At 40.8% G+C, this 18,960-nt stretch overlaps 1 pseudogene; it reads left to right on the top strand.

Moving 5' to 3' along the window:
• Positions 1-17,294, top strand: part of LOC134379094 (large ribosomal subunit protein eL33-like) — a 34,712-nt pseudogene extending 17,418 nt beyond the window's left edge.
• The last annotated feature ends 1,666 nt before the right edge of the window (positions 17,295-18,960 follow it).

Genomic DNA, 18,960 nt, shown 5'->3' on the forward strand with positions numbered 1-18,960 from the left:
TTTTGTATGGCCTATCAAGTTCTGTGTGAACCAAAATAGAGTCTCTAGCCTAATCCCTTTGCATATTTACTCCTGGGATGGATCTAGGAAATAGGGGAAGAAAATGAACCTGACAATGTCTTTGCATATGTGTCTCCCTGCTTCTGCCATTTTCCAGGGTGAATTAAATAGCCTGGTTAAAAATTGCTGAGACAAGTTAAAAGCAAGCTCAAAGCTTCTGCAATATATGCAATATAATAGTTGTGGTGCCAACTTTTGGTAGAAACAGCATCAAAGGGTGGAGGAGGTGGAAGTGATGCTACTCAAGGACGCATCTGCCAGTTAAACTACAATTGAGGAGTAAGACTTGGAGAATCCAAAGGAAATATATGAGCTGTTCATTAGGTTGATTCACATATTTTTTTTAACAGTACCTGAAAAGGGACCACCATAAAATGCGTCAGTCCAGTGTGGATAAGTACTGCGAATTATACCTACTGTGGACAAGCTTTACTTACCTCTTGAAATCAATGGCTGTTAGTGACAGAAACTGTAGAGCTATAAATGATCATTCTACCAGAAATAAAAGTGGTCTTGAAAGCAAAAGCCCAGAGTTCTATTGCTAGTTTTGGTATTTCCCAGCCATATAACCCAGGACAGGTTAATAAATTGGTCTAGGCTTCAATCTCCTACCCGCAAAATGGTGAAGAAAAAAAAAAATTGCGCTGCTTATCATAAGCTGATATGAGGATCACATTAAACCATTTAAGGGAAAGCACTTTGAAAATTGTAAAGTGGCTTACAAATATAAAATAGTATTATTTTTGGTTTTACTCTGTGATATTTCCTTCAGGAAGTTAGGACTGATTACTATTATTACTATTATCATTATATATAGACATGGATTTTTTTGATTTGATTATCTAGTAAGAAATATTTCTTTTTCAAATGACAATTCAGAATTCTTAATTATTGGGTCCGCCGCCGGCCGACCCAAATAGCCCTAGCCTCATTCTTTGGTGGGCGAGCAAATGGCCCAGATTCCTCTTTCTTCCCTTTGGAAGGAGACAGGGGATGAGAGCCGTGAAGAGAGGTGAGCGCACCGCCGGCCCCAACCAGCCCGGTTAAAGGACACTCAGAAGCGGCGAGGGTTCTGTCGAGCAGTTCCGTTTATTATTACACAAGCACTTGCTTTTAAAGGCAAATGAGGAAGGGAGGTTTTTTACATAATCCTATCAGCTTAAAGATCAAGGGCATGCATCCTGTCTCAATGCCTAGCTATTGCAACCAGGCAGTGTTCACAAGCACAGAAGCCCGTATTTGGCCAATAAGGGCTAAGGCAAGGTTCCCGCAGACACTCCCACCCTACTTCCTCCCTGCGCTGTCTTAGGCTGCCACATTAATATGCCCTTGTGAGCCATAATGGCGCCACTTGTAATGTCACTTAAGGTGGCTTTAGTTTTTAAGGCCTGACACTTAATCACCAACTGTCAAATATCAAAACTTTATTAAAGTACTGCTCCAGAGAAGCTTCAATTTCACTCATCAATTTCACTCACTAATATAGGGATATGTTTTCCCTTTGAATTCCTATTACTGTTAACCTCTGCTTTGATTTTTAAAAACCACATGATTTCTTTCCTGTAAGATACCTGTGTTGTCATAATAAACATTACTATTTTACCAGTGTCAGCTTTTCTCCTGTCTCTCTGTCCCACGCTCATCTACACTCTGTCCCACGCTCATCTACAGTGTTGATTGAGAAGGATCCTCTATTATCCTGACTGTTTTTAGAGGAAAAGGACCCTTGTACCTCCCTTCTCCCCAGAGGTATCTGTGAGTTCTGACAGACTAGTTGGGCTTCTGGACACTCCCTGTGCAACCTTGCCCTATCAGATAAAGCTGGGAGTGAGACTCTGACAGGTGCTTCAGTCACTATCCTATGATGGAACTCTAATCAGACCTATGTTGTGCAAGAGGCTGTGTGGGGGTGATTTCTGTTCTCTGCTCCAGATGAATACCTTGCTGTATCTGTGTGCTCAGAGTGCATGAAATCCTTTACAAAGCTTTAAACTAAAAGAGAATAACAATATGAAAGTGCTAGGACATTGTTACTGTCACTAAAAGATGCACATTTCATTATGTGAGAAGGAAACCTCAGGCCCCAACATATTAGAATAAAATAATGTATTCATTTTTTAATAGCTAACTGAGGAAAGGTCTTGGGCCTTTATGTATTCAGATAGTAAGTTAATTCAGGCTCATCCTAGAAGACACAATTAAAAGATAATTTTAAAAAGGAAAGATAAATAAATAAATATTAGAAAAGGTTTTAACCATTCCGTGCCTTCTATTTAATCTGCAGAGATAATTTTAGAATTTCAGAATACTATTTATTATGTTTATTGGCACAGTTTGATGTTAGGAAAGTTAATTGTGTGTGTTTTACTTGTTATAAATATTCTCTAAGAATTCATATTGATCACATTTTGAGAAATATTAATTCCAAACAGGTGGCCAGTCCCTTAGTATTTCCTCGTCTTAGAGGCAAAAGGTGGCAAGACCCCTAGAGGAGCTGTTTCCTTTCTGGGGGTGCTCAAAAGTCCATACCTTCAACACAGCTACTATCAGCTTTGCTGATGATTTCAATGTGCTGAATGTGGACTAAAGCAGCAGAGCCCCTGGAAATGGCTTGATACTTCAGCAGAAACCAGTGTGAGCAAATGATGGATGACTGGAGCCCTCTCGAATCTTAGTGATACAAAAGATGCAAGGTACAGCCTCGGGTAGGTTCCTACTGAATTTTCTCACCAGCCTATAAGAATTAGGCATGGAGTTGGATTTCAGGTGATTTATAGATTATAAACAAATATGTTTGTTCTTGTGCTTTTGAATTTGTGAACAGAGATTCTGCTATATCGATGTTATAGCTTTTTACACGCAAATTCACAAACTGAATAAGGGATTAGAGAGAGTTAATTATGAATTCTTGGCTTGAACAAGAGGTTATTGCTGTGCTGAGGATCTCAGAACAGTTAGGCTTACAGATATAGAACAGCAATATTCACTTTTTTCTTTATCCTTTATTTATGAAAACAGTAACTAAGTATACAAATTGAACTTTATTTAGAAAAAACATCACTATTCAATCATCCAAACATAACTATTTTAATGATGTGTGTGTGTGTGTGTGTGTGTGTGTGTATCCTTCCAGTCTATATACTTATATATTAACAAGTAACCTGTGTTCCCAGTTTGAGGAGTATCATGGAGGAATTTCAGCAGGATTGTTGAAAGCCCACATTCCTTCCTGCTCTTGGCAGAGAATCCCGTGTGATGGTTGGCTTCTGTACTCTCTTTGGTGGCCTTTAAGTTGCTCTTGCTGCCACCTCATGGTCTCCGTTGCTGCTGGCTGCCTTTATTGCCAAGGGTGTGGGATGGCTTTATGTGATTTGAAAGCTTGTCGCTGCTGAGTTCATTTGAAGATTTTCTTGTGCATCAGGATGGCAGAGTTTCAGCTTGAATCTGGACAAAAGCTCCTGCAGGTCCAGGCCCCTCCAAGTGTGAATGGAAATTTGTGAAGCCAGTCTATTTTCCTGGGTCCTGAAGAGCATATGGAAAGAACTTGAGCTTTGTCTCCTGCTTGGGCTACTAAGCATTTTGGGTAAATTGTGAGATAGTCTGAAAGAAGTCCAATTGAAGGGGTGCTGCAGAGTCTCCTGGAAGAAAACTCATCCTAAGAGTGGAAGGAGGGAGCCTTAATGAGCTCCCCAGTAAAACACTGTTAGTTGTCAGAGGAGAAAACAGACTCTGACTATAGCTTTATGACTGTCACTCACATCTGCTTCCAGCCCAGTCCCGTACATTCATGTCTGGTTCTAGGCAAAGTAAAAACGGAAAGAGCGTTCACTGAAAAATTTATAAAACATTAAGTCTCTTTCTCACACATACACACACTCTCTCTCTCTCTCTCTCTCTCTCTCTCTCTCTCTCTCTCTCTCTCTCTCTCTCTCTCTCTCACACACACACACACACACACACACACACACACACACACACACACACGCTGCATTGTTTTCAACCCCTAAGACTGAAAGTTACAAAGGGGAGAGAGGTAACCCCCAATTTGCCTCAGATTACCAAACTTTGTTGCTGTGAACTTTTAAGAAACACAGAGTGTGGTAAAGTCCTTGGTGGTCAGTAGAGTAGCAACAGGGTTTGCTGACAAATGAGATTCTCGGAGGAACCAGACATAGGAGAGCAGTGGTGACCCTTGGACAAGGCAGCAGGAGAATGAGTAAGGCTAGATTTGTTCCAGATCACAAGTGAGACATTCCCTGGGGACTCTCAGAAATACCTAAAGTGAACATTTTAGGGGCTGAGTACCAGCATTATGCAGATAGGGAAAGTAAGCCCTGAAGTCTGGGTGGTCTTCATGTGATCCTGAGTGCACCTATAGGCAGGTGAGACCTTGAGAAACTTGCATTTCACTAGTGTTTGCCTCATCTCCTCAGAGCTAAATGCAGGCCCATAAACCCCCAGATGGAGGATTCTGCTACAATTAACTCCTGTCTGGTCAAAAAGGTCTGGCCCTCTTGGGTTTTTACAGTGTACCTGATTTATAACTCTTGCCTTATTATTTTTCTTTCATTTTTATTCAGCATATATTTATTAAGTACATTCTCTGTGTGTGGAGATATAGTAATGAACAAAACAAACCTTGATCCAGTCATAATAGAACTCATAGCCTGGTATGCAAGACAGACAAAAAAATTCATTCATTCAACAATTTTTATTAACTACCTACAATATACGAGATACCATTCAGTGTTTTTAGCATAACAACGAACAAGTGAGCAAGGATCTAATTCTCAAAGAGTATATGTGGTAGGAGAAGACAGATAATAAACACATAAATAAATGAATAGGATAACTACAAATAATGATAAGTGCTAAGAAGGGAATAAGCATGGTGATGTGATAGAGAACAACAGAAGAGAATTGGGGGTTATCTTAGGTAAGGCCTTAGGCAAGGCCTCATTGAAGATGTGATGTTTGAACAGGTACCTAAAAGTTGGAAAAGGGCCAACCACTGAAGACCTGTGGATGAGTGTTTTAGGCAGAAGAAATAATAACAGAAAGGACCCTTAGTCAGGAAAAATTTCACTGTGTTCTAGGAACTGAGAAGAGGCCAGTGAGCTGGAGGTTGGGGAGAGAGAAGAAAGAGTGGGATGAGATGGGCTTGGAGAATTAGAAAGGGTCAACCATTCAGGGCCTAGAGACTTTGGTAAGAAGCATGGCTTCCCATCTAGGTTACTAGGAAGGCTATGAATGGTTGAAAGCAGGGGCCTGTCATGATCTGAGAAATTACAATAATGTGTGATGAGGTTTTTCCTTCAGCACCCCTTACCTTGTTCTCAAGGAATTTAAAATAAGTTCCTTAGAGATGGTCCTGAGAAAAGGATAGGTGGCACTACTCAGTGTCCTACCACAAAGCTTACTGTTCACACTAATGTATGGTGTGTCTGCATTGACCCAAATACCTCAAACTCCTGCCTACTCCTGGGGACATAAGATGGGATACTTCCTGAGATACTGGGGTGGCTTTGGTCTCTTCCTCTCTGCTCGAGGATTTCCTTACCTACACTATTTAGCTGTTGCCTCTCCCAGGAGGTTCATGGAGTTCAAACTTCTGTTGGTCTAACATTCACACTTTGGCAAATATATATGTACAATTTGTGGTTTAATGGAGTCTCAATTATGGTAATGCAACAGGAAAAATGGCAGAGATGTCCTGTGGACCCATATATATGGTTTGTAGGTTTGAGTATTGTGTTCCCCTGAAATTCATATGGTAAAACATAATTACTAATGTGATGCTGTTAGGAGGTGAGGCCTTTGGGAGCTGGTTGTCATGAGGGCTCAACTCTCATAGATGGGATTAGTGCCACTATAAAAGAGTGCCCTGAGAGCTGTCTTGCCCATTTCACCATGTGAGGGGTCAAGGAGAAGGCACCATCTATGAACCAGGAAACAGGCCCTCACCTGACACCAAATTTGTCTTGATTTTGGTCTTTCCAGCCTCCAGAACTGTGAGAAATAAATTTTTGTTGCTTATAAGCTTCCCAGTTTGTGGTATCTTGTTGAGCAGAAATTTATCATCTAAGACAATAAGTTATATATATATATACAGCGATACCACTATATATATATAACATTCTTCTCTATCTATGGTAACTTTCTTTGCTCTGAAGTCTACTTTGATGTCAATATAGCCACTCCAGTTCTTTTGAATAGAACAAAGTTGGAGAGCTAACATGATCTGATTTTTACAAAGCTACAGTAGTCAAAACAGGATGATATCAGTATAAAAATATACAAATAAGTCTATAGAACAAAATAGAAAGTATAGAAATAAATTTATATATACATGGTATCTTAGTCCATGTTGTGCTACTATAACAAAATACCACAGACTGGGTAATTTATAATGAAAAGAAATTCATTTCTCACAGCTCTGGAGGCTGGGAAATCCAAGGTTAAGGGGCCCACATTTTGCAAGGGCCTTTTTGCTGCATCATCCCCTGGCAAAAGATGACAGGTCACAGGAGCATGTGCAAAAGAGAGAGGGAAAGGACAGGGCTAAACTCATCCTTTTATCAGGAACCCATTCCCATGATAACTAACCCACTCCTGCAATAACAACAGCATTAATTCATTCCCCTAATCACCTCTTAAAGTTCCCATCTTTTGACACTGTTACATTGGGGATTGAGTTTCCAACACATGAACTTTGGCAGATATATTCAAACCATAGCATGTAAAAAACTTATTTTTAACAAAGGTGCAAAAGCAATGCAGTGGGTAAAAGACAGAATTTTTAACAAATGGCATTAGAGCAATTATATACCCACATGCAAAAATAAATTTGGATCCTTATATCCTATATAAAAATTAACCCAAAGTAGATCATTAACCTAATTGTAAAACTTGAAACTATAAAACTTATAGAAGAAAAATAAGAAAAAAAAATCTTTGTAAACTTAAATTAAGCAAATATTTCTAAGATCCATTAAAGAACAATTTGGACTTTATCAAAATAAAAATTGTCTGCTCTTTGAAAGACGCTATTAAGAGAATAAAAGACAAGTCACAGAATGGAGAAAATATTTTCAAATCATATGTCTGACAAATGACTTGTATCCAGTATATATAAGGAATATAAAAAACTGTACAATAAGAAAACAAACAACCCATTTTTTTAAATGTGCAAAAGGTTTGAACAGGCACTTCACCAAAAAAACTGCAGATGGCGAATAAACACTTGAAACATACTCAAAATTATTAATTGTTAAGATTAAAACTAAAACCAAATAAACAAGAATAAATTAAAACCAGTATGAACTACTATACACATATTAGAATGGCTAAAATTAAAAAGATTGGCCACACCAAGTATTGGAGAAGATATGGAGGAACTGTAACTCCTATACAATGCTGGTAGATGGAATGTAGAATGATTACATCCACTCTGGAAAAAATTTGTCAGTTTGTTCAAAAGTTACACATATACCAATGGAAAACTTCCAGTCAAGATGGTGGAATAGACTGTCCCCACCGTCACTCTCTCCCACAAATCAACTAATTTACAACTATTAAAAAGCAACAACAGCCAAGTTGGGGCTGCTAGAGTTCAGGGGAAGAGGAAGAGAGACCAACAGAGGGCATGAAGGTGGGAGAAGCCACAATGAGATAAAGAAAGAACCCATCCGACTGTTTTGAATCCTGGCTGTTTCCAGGCTGAAGATGCTGAGTGTGTGGAGCAGGAACTGGCAAAAGCTGAAGCTGTGCCCTTCAGATGAAGTTGCTTGGAGGCAGCAAGGGAGAAGAGGGCCTTGGTGGCCCCCAGATCAGCAATACCACTAATAAGGTTCCCATGGACCCACATAGGACTGAGGAGCAACAACAAATGAAAAAAAGGAGCCACTTAGAGGCTGGTGAGTCATTGTAAGGGACTGAAATACAGCCCATCCCATGGGAAGTGTTTGGAGCATGGGTGATGGGGGAGATGGGCCCACTGGGAGAACACTTGGGAACAGCAAGGACAGCTGATCTGCCTCTCAAGCAACATAGGACTACTCAGAAGAGACTGGTCAGGAATATAGAATTGCATGAGGTGCAGTCTGATGAAAAGACTCAGGCCCAAACTAGTGTTTCTCCACAACCCGGGGTGCATTGGATTTCTCCAAGCCCAGAAGTACCTATAAAGTCAACCATCAAAACCTGAGCCACACAAAAAGCCTTGCCCAGTGAATCAGCAGCAAAGCAGCAATTTAGCTCAACTACCGAACTCAAGTACTGGTCCCCACAGGAAGTTCTCCGACTTTAGTAAGCAAAGGACAACAAATTAGTTCTAGCATAGAGTTTAAGTGGTGGGAACAGCAAATAATCCAACACAGAACTGAAAGAAAAAGCAGGTTACCCATTGGGGCCTGCCCGGGGTCCTGAGGTATGGATCTGGAGACCAGACCCTCCTCCCACAACCAAGCACACCACCAGAACCACAGGGCCTGCCTGGGGTCCTGAGGCATAGAACCAGGGACTAGACCCTCCTCCCCCAACCAGGCACACTGCCAGAGCCATGGGGCTCTCCCAGGGTCCTGAGGCATGGATTGGGAGCCACTAGCAACTAGGTGAGGAGCATGCCAATAACATCACTTCCATGTGGGTGGCTCACCACAGCTACCACAATAACCACGGCTGCCACAAAAGAAGCTAGATACCACAACCACCATTCAGATGGTCCGCCAATCACTGGAGTGCATTGACACAAGGAGAGTCACCAGAAGAGACCAAAGAAAAGAAGAGGATATCTCTCTGACAAAGCCCATTCCAGAGAGACAGAAGAAGCGTCTGCTCTATGATAATATTGGGGGACATGAACACATCTCTCAGCATTGGACAGATCATCTAGGCAACAAATCAACAGAGCAACCATTACTCTTTCAGAAGGAGTGAAGAAATCTAAGGTTATCAGAGGTGGGAGGGTGGAGGGAGAGGGGGATGTGAAGAGGTTGGACAAGGAACATAAAGAATAAGAACAATTTTTGTAACAATATATATGCAAGTAATATTGATTTGATTAACATGTCAATGTTGAACCCCAAAATAATGTATAATCAATTAAAATTCAATAAATTTTTTTTAAAAGTTACGTATATACCTATCATATGATACAGCCATTCTACTCCTAGGTGTTTACTCAAGAGAAAAGGAAATATAGTCCATACAAAGACTGTGTATCAATGTTCTTAGCAGCTTTATTTGTAATAGCACCCAAATGAAAAACACAAGTGTGCATCAAAAGGTAAGTGGATGAACAGATTATGATATAACCATAAAGTGGACTACAACTCAGCAATAAAATGGAATGGACATTTGGTACCTGAAACACCATGGATGAATCTCAAAACATTATGCCGAGTGAAAGAGCCAGACAAAAAAGGATACATATTGTATGATTCCATTTATATCAAATTGTAGGAAATGCAAGCTAATTTATACAAACAGCAGATTAATGGCTCCTTGGAGGCACATGGAGAAGGAATGTGAGGGAGGAAGGGATAACAAAAGGTCACAAGAAAACTTTTTGAGGGGGAATAGATATGTTAACTATCTTGACTGTGGTTTTAGTTTTGTGGCTGTGTACATATGTCAAAACTTATCAAATTGTGCAATTTAAATATGTATAGTTTATTGTATGTAATGCCTAAATATAACTTTTAAATATCATGTATATTTCCTCCAAAAAGCTACTATTGAATTGATGTACATTTTTAAGAAACATGCAGAATTTAACCTAAAACCTATAGCTTATTACTTCAACCACAGTAACCAATTCCGTCAATACTTTACACTCTGTCCTTCTGTTCTCCCCACCCTACCACGTGTGCACCTAACACAAAATTATGCACTTCTCTGTTCCAACTCCCAGATGCTAGAAAAAGGCTGTAAAACTCTGAATGATGTTGTCCATTGGTAACTGTTTGCTATTGCATTTCCAGCTGTAGATTTTGGTGTGCCAGCACTGAGAGTCTGAGGGAGTTTACTCTAAAAAATGCCTTTCTGACCTAGTTCAATCCCTCCATACAGTTGATGATGCACAGAAAGCCCAGAAAAGTAGTCGCTTGGCCAAGAGTTAGGGCTAGGACCTAAGCATCTGAACTCTAGGCCAGAGATTTTTTTTCCAAGACCTAGAGTCAAGTGTGCAAAGACTGTGTAATGAGGGTACCTAATCTAGTATATCTTCCCTGAAGAGCAGGCATTGAAATAAAGACTTGAAGAATAACTGAGGAACTGGTGGGTGCTAAATGAGAAGGATTATTCCAGGTAGGGGGAACAGCAGATAGGAAGGACACCTGTTGGAGGAACCAGAATCTAGTGTGTCTAGAGCTTATATGCTAGAACATAGTGAACAGTGATGGGAAGCATGGCATAAGATGTGGCTCAAGAGGGAGGTAGAAACCAGATCATGCAGAGCCTCATAGACTGAATTAAGGATGTTGGGCTTTATTTTTAAAATAACAGAAAGCTACCAAAGACTTTAACAATATGATTTACACTTTTAAAGGACCATCGGGAGAAGGGTAAGATCAAATGTGAAGATACAAATTGGGAAAGCATTGCTATAGTCCTTATAAAAAGATTTTAATTAATGGCCTTAACAAAGTTATGACAGAAGATAAGGAGAAATGTATATGGAATCAAAAAACATAAGGAACATAAATTAAAATTAGTATTAATTTAGGAACAAAAAGGGGAGAGGTTTTGAGGATGGCATTACAATGAGGACTAGAAGGGTATTTCACATTGTTTTCTTTTGCCTTATTCTTTTCTGGTTTAATAGCTTTCTGGTACCTTCTTGTACCCTGCACAATGTCAGCACAGCACATTAGTTAATAAACATTATTTAGGACAGTCAGCTCTCAGACACTAGACTGATTCTGTTACCCTCCCTAGACACACCTTGTTATATAGACTGAACTGTGTCCCCCCAAAATTCGTATATTGAAGCCCTAAACCCCAATGTGACTATATTTGGAAAAAAGGCCTGTACAGAAGTAATTAACATTAAATGAGGTCATAAGGGTGGGGCCCTAATCCAATAGGACTAATGAACTTCTAAGAAAAGGAAGAGGCTCCAGAGATTTTACCCTCTTTCTGCTCTCCCACAGAAAGGAAGACCTCTGTGAGGACAGGTAGAAGTTGCTGTCTGCAGGGTGAGGAGAGAGGCCTCACTACAACCCTGCTAGGAACCAGATCTTAGGTTTCTAGCCTCCAGAGCTGTGAGAAAATAAATTTCTGTTGTTTAAGCACCCACTCTGTGTTTTTTTGTTATAGCAGCCCAAGCTGACTAATACATACCTCTACCCTAAAGACACATCTAGTGCTATTGCTGTCATATATTTTACTTCAGTGTATGTTACAAACCTGATAATACATTGTTATTATTTTGCCTTAGATGTCTTTTTAAAAGATTTTTTAAATAAAAAAAATTTTTGTGTATACACATATTTACGATTTCTAGTGTTCTTTATTCTTTTATGAAGATTCAGATTTTTTCTGCCTGAAGGACTTTTAATGTTTCTTGTACTGCACTTCTACTCATGATGAATTTTTCCAACTTTGTATGTCAGAAAACATGTTTATTTTCCCTGTATAATGAGCATTTTGTTTGGATATACAATTCTAGGTTTATAGATTTGTTTTCTTTTCCTTTCGGTATTTTAAAGATGCTGTTCCACTGTCTTCCAGGTTACATGGTTTCTTGCAGGAAGTCTGTTGTCATCCTTATAATTGTTCCTTTCTATGTAATGTGTCTTTTTTCTCTGGTTGCTTTTAAGATTTCCTATTTATTACTAGTTTTAAGCAATTTGGTTATGTGCCTAGGTGTAGTTTTTGTAAAGTTTATTGTGTTTGGGATCCATTAAACTTCTTCAATCTGTTGCTTTATAGTTTTCATCATATTTGGAAAATTTTGGCCATTTCTTCTTAAATATATTCTTCAATTCCCTTTCCTTTCCTTTGAAAACTCCAATTACATGTATATTAGTACCCTTTTGTCTTTTTTATCTCTAGACATTTGTTTTGGGTGTTCTCATGTATTCCACTTCTCTCCCTAAAATGTTTACAATTTTTTTCTAATTTCTGTAATGTATGGAATACAGTTATAATTAATTTTTTAGTGTCCTTGTCTACTAGTTCTATAATCTGTACCATTTCTAGGTTTGTTTCCATTGATTGATCCCCCTCCCCTCCACTTAGAGTTACATTTTCCTGCTTTGAATGCCTTGTAATTTTTTCAAGTAGATTCCAGACATTATTAATTTGATCTTACTACATTTTCTTATATTTCTAGAAATATTCTTAAGTTTTGTCTTGGGGTGCAGTCATGTGGTAACAGTCTGATTCTTTTAAGGTTTGCTTTTAATCTTTATTAGTCTGAGCCAGTGTAGGCTTTAGTCTAGGGCTAATTTTACCCCAGAACTGAGACAGTATCATAAGTCCTCTACCTGTTGCTCTGTAAGCATAAACTATCCCTTGCCCTTTATGAGCTCCAGAGATTATTCCCATTGATCCTTTCCCCTGGCTATTTTCCCCTCCCCTTGGGGTGGTTTCTTCATACACATGCACTTATTGGTACTCAGAGACTCGAGAGGATCCTCTGCAGATTTCCAGAATTCTCTCTGTGTCCTGCTCTCTTTTCTCTGGTACTATTTCCTGTGAACTTTAGCCACCTTGGCCACCCCAGACTCCATCTCCTTAACTTAGAGAGAATTCCAAGCAATGCCTGGTTTCCATGTTTCTACACTGCAGCTTGAAAACATGAGGACAACTTATGACTTGCTTGTTTCCCTTCATAAGGATTACTTTATGGAATGCTTTTGTTGTTTCTAGTCTTTTTATATTGCCTGGTGTCTAATGCTTGAATATCATCGCTTCATTTATTTCATACAGATTGTTGTTGTTTTCAGAGAATAAATATGGGCCATGTTTCTTCATCTTGGCTGAACTCTAATTCTATATTTGAGAATTTTATTTTTATAAGGCTAAATGTGCAGTTTTACATTGATCCCTATAAATGTCACATTGTTAATTTTGTCCTTTTAAATTCACTTCTAGCATTTTGTCTTTTTTGCTTTAATTAGTAGTGAAAAATTAATAATAATTATTCCCATATGTTTGTCACACAGGTAAAATATGTAGTTTAGTATAAGACTAAGGACAGACAGAGCTCTGAGACCTTTCAGTAGGGATCAACCTGAAGTTCTCCTTGAATAATTATGAAGTACTCTTTGAGAAAAATGATTCAGAGTTGCAGAATCACCTAATATTAACTTATGGAACTTAAATGCTCCTCTTTTGCCCACAAAAACCGTAGGAGAGTCTTTATCACTTTCTTTGCCCAAATTAAGATATTCTATATTTATAGCCTTTGCTTTTCTAAATTTAGAAACAATCAAAAAGAATTTAGTATATGTTATATGACCTGTTCTTTTTATTATTTTTTCATTGGCATGTAATAATTGTACATACATATGGGGTACAATGTAATATTTGGGTACATGTATACAATGCGTAATGATCAAATGAGGATAATTAGCTTATCCATTATTTCAAAAATTTCATCATTACTTGTGTTGAGAACATTCAGAATCTCTCTTCTAGCAATTAAAAAATACACAATAAATTAATGTTGACTATAGTCACTTTACAGTGCTATAGAACACTAGAACTTATTTTTCATATCTAGCTGTGGTTTTGTGTCTGCTGGCCATGCTCTTCCTATTCCACCCCCTTTCCGGTCTCTAGTAACTATTCTACTCTCTACTTCTACAAGATCAACTTTTTTTAGCTTCCACATATGAGTGAGAACATATGATATTTATTTTTCTGTGCCTGGCTTAATTCACTTAACATAATGTTCTCCAAGCTCATCCAGGTTATGATGAAGGACAGAATTTCATTCTTTTTGTGGCTGAGTAGTATTCCATTGTGTATATATACCACATTTTCCTTATCTAGTCCTCCATCAATGGACATTTAGGTTGATTCCATATCTTAGCCATTATGAATAGTGCTGTAATAAAAATGGAAGTGCGGATATCCCCTCAACATACAGATTTTCTTTCCTTTGGATATAATCTCAGTAGTAGGATTGCTGGATCATATGGCAGTTCTATTTGTGAAACCTCCATACTGTTTTCCATAATAGCTGTACTAATTTACATTCCCATGAGCAGTGTATAGGAATTCTCTTTTCTCTGCATCCTTGCCAGCATTTGTTATTTTCAGTCTTTTTTTATAATAGTCATTCCAACTGGGGAGAGGTTATATCTCACTGTGATTTTGATTTGCATTTCTCCAATGATTAGTGATATTTAGCATTTTTTCATATACTTGTTGACCATTTGTATGTTTTCTTTTAGGAAATGCCTATTCAGCTCATTTGCACATTTCTTAATCAAATTATTTAATTTTTGCTGTTGTTGAGTTGTGTTCCTTGTATATTCTAGATATTAATCCTTTGTTTGCTGCATAGTTTGCAAGTATTTTCTCCCATTCTGCAGGTTGTCTCTTCACTCTGTTCATTGTTTTCTTTGCTGTACAGGAGCTTTTTGCTTAGATATAATTCTATTTGTTTACTTTTGCTTTTGTTGCCTGTGCTTTTGAGGTCTTATTTATAAAATCTTTGCGCAGACAGATGTCTTGAAGTGTTTCCCCTATACTTTCTTGTCGGGCTTTAAAAACTAACACCACCTTAAGTGACATTACAAGCGGTGCCATTATGGGCCCACAAGGGCGTGTCAATGTGGCAGGCGTATCAATGTGGCAGGCTAAGACGGCACCAGGAGGAAGTAGGGTGGGAGTGTCTGCAGGAACCTTGCCTTAGCCCTTAATTGGCCACACTTGTGAACACTGTGTGATTGCAATAGATAGGCATTGAGACAGGACCCTTAAGCTGATTGGAGGATGTAAAAAAACCTGCCTTCCCCATTTACCTTTAAAAACAAGTGCTTGTGTGCTAATAAACGGAACTGCTGGACAGAACCCCCGCCATGTCTGAGTGTCCTTTAACCGGGCTGTTTTGGGGGGGGCTGGCGGTGTGCTCACCTCTCTTCACCGCTCTCTTCCCCTGTCTGGGGACTGGAGGGAAAGAGGAATCCCAGGCCGTTTGCTCACCCACCGAAAGGAACGAGGCTAGGGCTGTTCGGGTCGGCCGGGGGCGGACCCAACAGAGTGGTGCCCTGTGTGAGGTGTTTCTTAAAACTCATGGGTGAAAGGTGAGCGAGTGAGGCCCCCGGCTGCTCGGTCCTGAATGAAGGTCGACAAAGGGTGATCAACCAGCGGTAGTGGCCATGAAGTAATCCGCCTGTGTGTCAGGGTGAGTACCATAACAGTAGGAAGTCCCTGCACTTCTATGCCCTGAAAGGAGCACTTATTTATTAGGCAGCACACACACATATATATATATAGGGCTTTAAGGGAAAGCTGATTGGCTAGAATACAATCCCTACTTAGCATACCGCATGGGGCTCAGGGAAAGCTGATTGGTGTGTGATTCGCGCCGGTGGGAAGGAGAATACAGATGAGAAGGGCAACCAGCGCCCTGATGGGGGGTGGCCGAGAAGGGCTTATGTGATCAGGGTCTGATCCCTTGGGGCATTTGGGTTCTTACATTCCTTGGTGTGATCCCTTGGGGCATTTGGGTTCTTACATTCCTCGGTGTGATCCCTTGGGGCATTTGGGTTCTTACATTCCTCCCTTTTTCTTGTTTTAGGAAAGGGGACGTTGAAGTCATCGAGCTACTTCCTGCTGAACTGGGGTGTTGTGGGGGGGCCAAAGGGAGGAAGGTACATAAATACCCATTATGAAACACCAAAGGAGGGTGGAGAAACAAGTAATTTCAAAAGGGGAAAAGTCAATAAACATTCCTTGAACCCAAAAGTCGAATATGCACTAGTTCCATTGTTCGTAGTTGGAGACTGGAGGGAGCAGCCAGGCGTCGGTGGCGAGGGCGTGTAGGAATGCGTTTCCTCTGTAAGGTGGTGTCTCTTCAGCATCGGCTGAGGTGCTCACGAGATGAAGTGGGGGGTTCATCAGTACCTAGAAGCTGGTAGTTACTAAGCAAAAGCTGGTTAAAGGCCTGATTAGAGATTTTTCCCACTTGGGTTTGAAGAAACCTAATGATGCAGGGCAAAAAAAGGCAGGTTATGAGGATAATGATTAGAGGTCCCAAAATGGGCCAAATCCAAGTTAGGATAGGGTTTAAGATAAAAGAAGAAAAGGGATTAGAACTGGATGTGGTTCGTAGGTTGGAAGCTAAATCGGTGAGTTTGATGATGTTTGTTTCTAAGGAGGTAATTTGTCTCTGTAGAGAGGAAAGAGATTCAGCAGTGGAGGTCAGAGCCCTTTCAAGTTTAGCATTTATGTCTTTGACTGCCCATAAACTGTGTCCTAAGGCTCCTCCCAACAGGCCGGCTCCGACCGCTGCTGTTGTTAGGGAAATACCAACCATCATCGGGAGGAAGGCGGCCCTTTTTTGCCTTGAGTGGGGATGAAGAAGATGGAACAGTTCTGAACTGGTGTACAGAGTGAGTTGAGGGACGATGGTAACAAGAAGGCATGGGGCAGTAAGATTAGGCAGGATGGAGGTAGAGAGGGTTCCATTGCACCAGAAGAAAGAGCCTGGTGGGCGACGGTGTGGGTATGAATGGTTGTGTTACGATTACAAAAAGACGGAGGAAAAGTTAGGGAGGAAGAGTTTCCGATGAAACAGTGACGGAGCCACAAAGTGTTATTGTGTTCATTGTCGGGCTCCCAGAGATGGACGTCCAGAAGGTTAAGGGGTTCTGATGGTGGGGAGGAGGTAACATTGAGAGGAAGGGAAGGGTTTAAGGGGACGGCCGCCAGGAGCGGTCGCATAAGAGAGGCGCAAAGAAAACAATTCTCAGGAGAGAGAGCCGGTGAGGTGTGGTTGAGAAAGATGAGTGTTTCAGAAATGATTTGTTGCCAAGTGTAAATGGGTGACCCTGGGGGGCTAGCAGAAAAGGAAGAGGATTGTTCTAGGGCAGAGGAAAGTTGTTCTTCCTGATGTGAGATGTCCGTGAGGACATGGGTTATTGGAACATGGACAGGAACGTATTTTCGGGAAATTTCTAGAATTGGTTGCAATAGAAGAAGGCAATGATCCTGGTAGCCCATCTGGCAACTGGAGATGGGGCAATCTGCGGTCCCAGCTAGAGAGCCACTGATCCGGGTTTGTTTATGAGTGTAGGTTTCTGTTACCTCAAACTTCCATATATAGGAAGGGGTCTGAAGGCTCCCTGGGTGAAGTGAAATGAACAGGAGAAGGCCAAGGAGAAGGTTCATGTCTCCGGAATTGGGGGTAAGGCTGAGGTATGGGATGGGCCGAGTTTGAAAGGGTTGGTAGGATGAGGGATACACTTAAAAGAATGGTGTGTTAAGTTCTTTTGCAGCTTGTTATTGGAGTTCTCGGTGGCCGAGGGCGGATACTGAGTGTAAGACTTCAGCCTGGAAATATGAATCCATGGAGTAACATGATTACCTGGCAGGGCAAGTTTAGCAGCAGTTGGAGTGCAAAGGATGACAGGACATGGGCCTTCCCACTTAGGGCTTAGGGGGCTTTTGGGTTCCAGGGAAGTGTAGAATCGGAGTGAAAGGTTATTTTTGGAAAGTGATGGACCTGGAAGTAGCCAGTCCAGGTACTTCCATAATTCGGTGTGAAGGTGGGAGAGCAAGGGTAAGGCCATGGTGGGTGGTATGAGTCCTTCAGTTGCTGTGATCCCTGGGGGTAGGAGGGGCCTACCATACATGACTTCAAAAGGGGAAAGATTGGAGGGCTTTTTTGGGAGAGCTCTGGTCTTGAGTAGAGCGAGAGGTAGAAGACAGACCCAATCAAAGTGTAATTCCAGAGACAATTTAGTTAGTATTGTTCTCTCTACCTTTCCAGATGCCTGAGGTCGGTAAGGGCAATGTAGGTGCCAGGGGAGAGAGAGTGACTGGGAGAGTTTTTGTATTATCTGGGCCATTGTCAGATTGAATGGAAGTGGGCATCCCAAATCATGGGATGACTTGGGAAAGGAGAGTCTGGGCTATGGTGGAGGCCTTTTTATTAGATGTTGGGAATGCCTCTACCCATCCTGAAAAGGTATCAACAGACACCAAGAGGTATTTGAGGCACCAGACAGAAGGCATGTGCGTAAAATCGACTTGCCAGCCGGCCGCGGGTGTGAGACCTCTGGCCTGGTGGGAGGGGTATGGCCCAGGTTTGAGAGGGGTGTTAGGATTGGTACGCTAGCAGATTGTGCAGGAGGAGGAAAGTTTTTGCAAGAGAGCTTTGTCAGATGGGGTGATTGAGAAGAAGGCTTGTAAAAACTGGGATAAAGCTTGGGGGCTAGAGTGAAACAGGTCATGGAGCAAGCGAAAGAGAGAGGACTTATCATCATAAGGCGATTGAGGCTGAGAGGGTGTCTGTGAACCTTGGGAGCCGTATGGAAGAATGGGAAGTTGGTTTTGTGTCTGTGGGTGCCGTGCCGCAGTGCGTGCGGCAAGGTCAGCCTTACAATTCCCGTGAGTGATTGGGGAATCGTCCCTCTGGTGGGATCTGCAATGAATGACTCCTTTTTATAAGGTAAATGGGATGCCTCAATTAATGTGGAGATTAAAGCTGACCCTTGTTGTTAAGCAGACCGCATTCTTTCCATATGGCGGCATGAGAGAGAAGTATATAAAAGACATATTTGGAGTCAGTGTATAAGTTAAGAGTTTTTCCTTCAGCTAGAACACAGGCTCACGTGGCAGTGATAAGTTCAGCCTGCTGGTTGGTAGTACCCTTGGGTAAACGTTGGGCTTCTATAACCGAATCAAGGGAGACTATGGCATAACCTGCGTAATGAG

The sequence above is a fragment of the Cynocephalus volans genome, chromosome 5 (assembly GCF_027409185.1).
Source record: "Cynocephalus volans isolate mCynVol1 chromosome 5, mCynVol1.pri, whole genome shotgun sequence".
Lineage (NCBI taxonomy): Eukaryota > Metazoa > Chordata > Mammalia > Dermoptera > Cynocephalidae > Cynocephalus > Cynocephalus volans.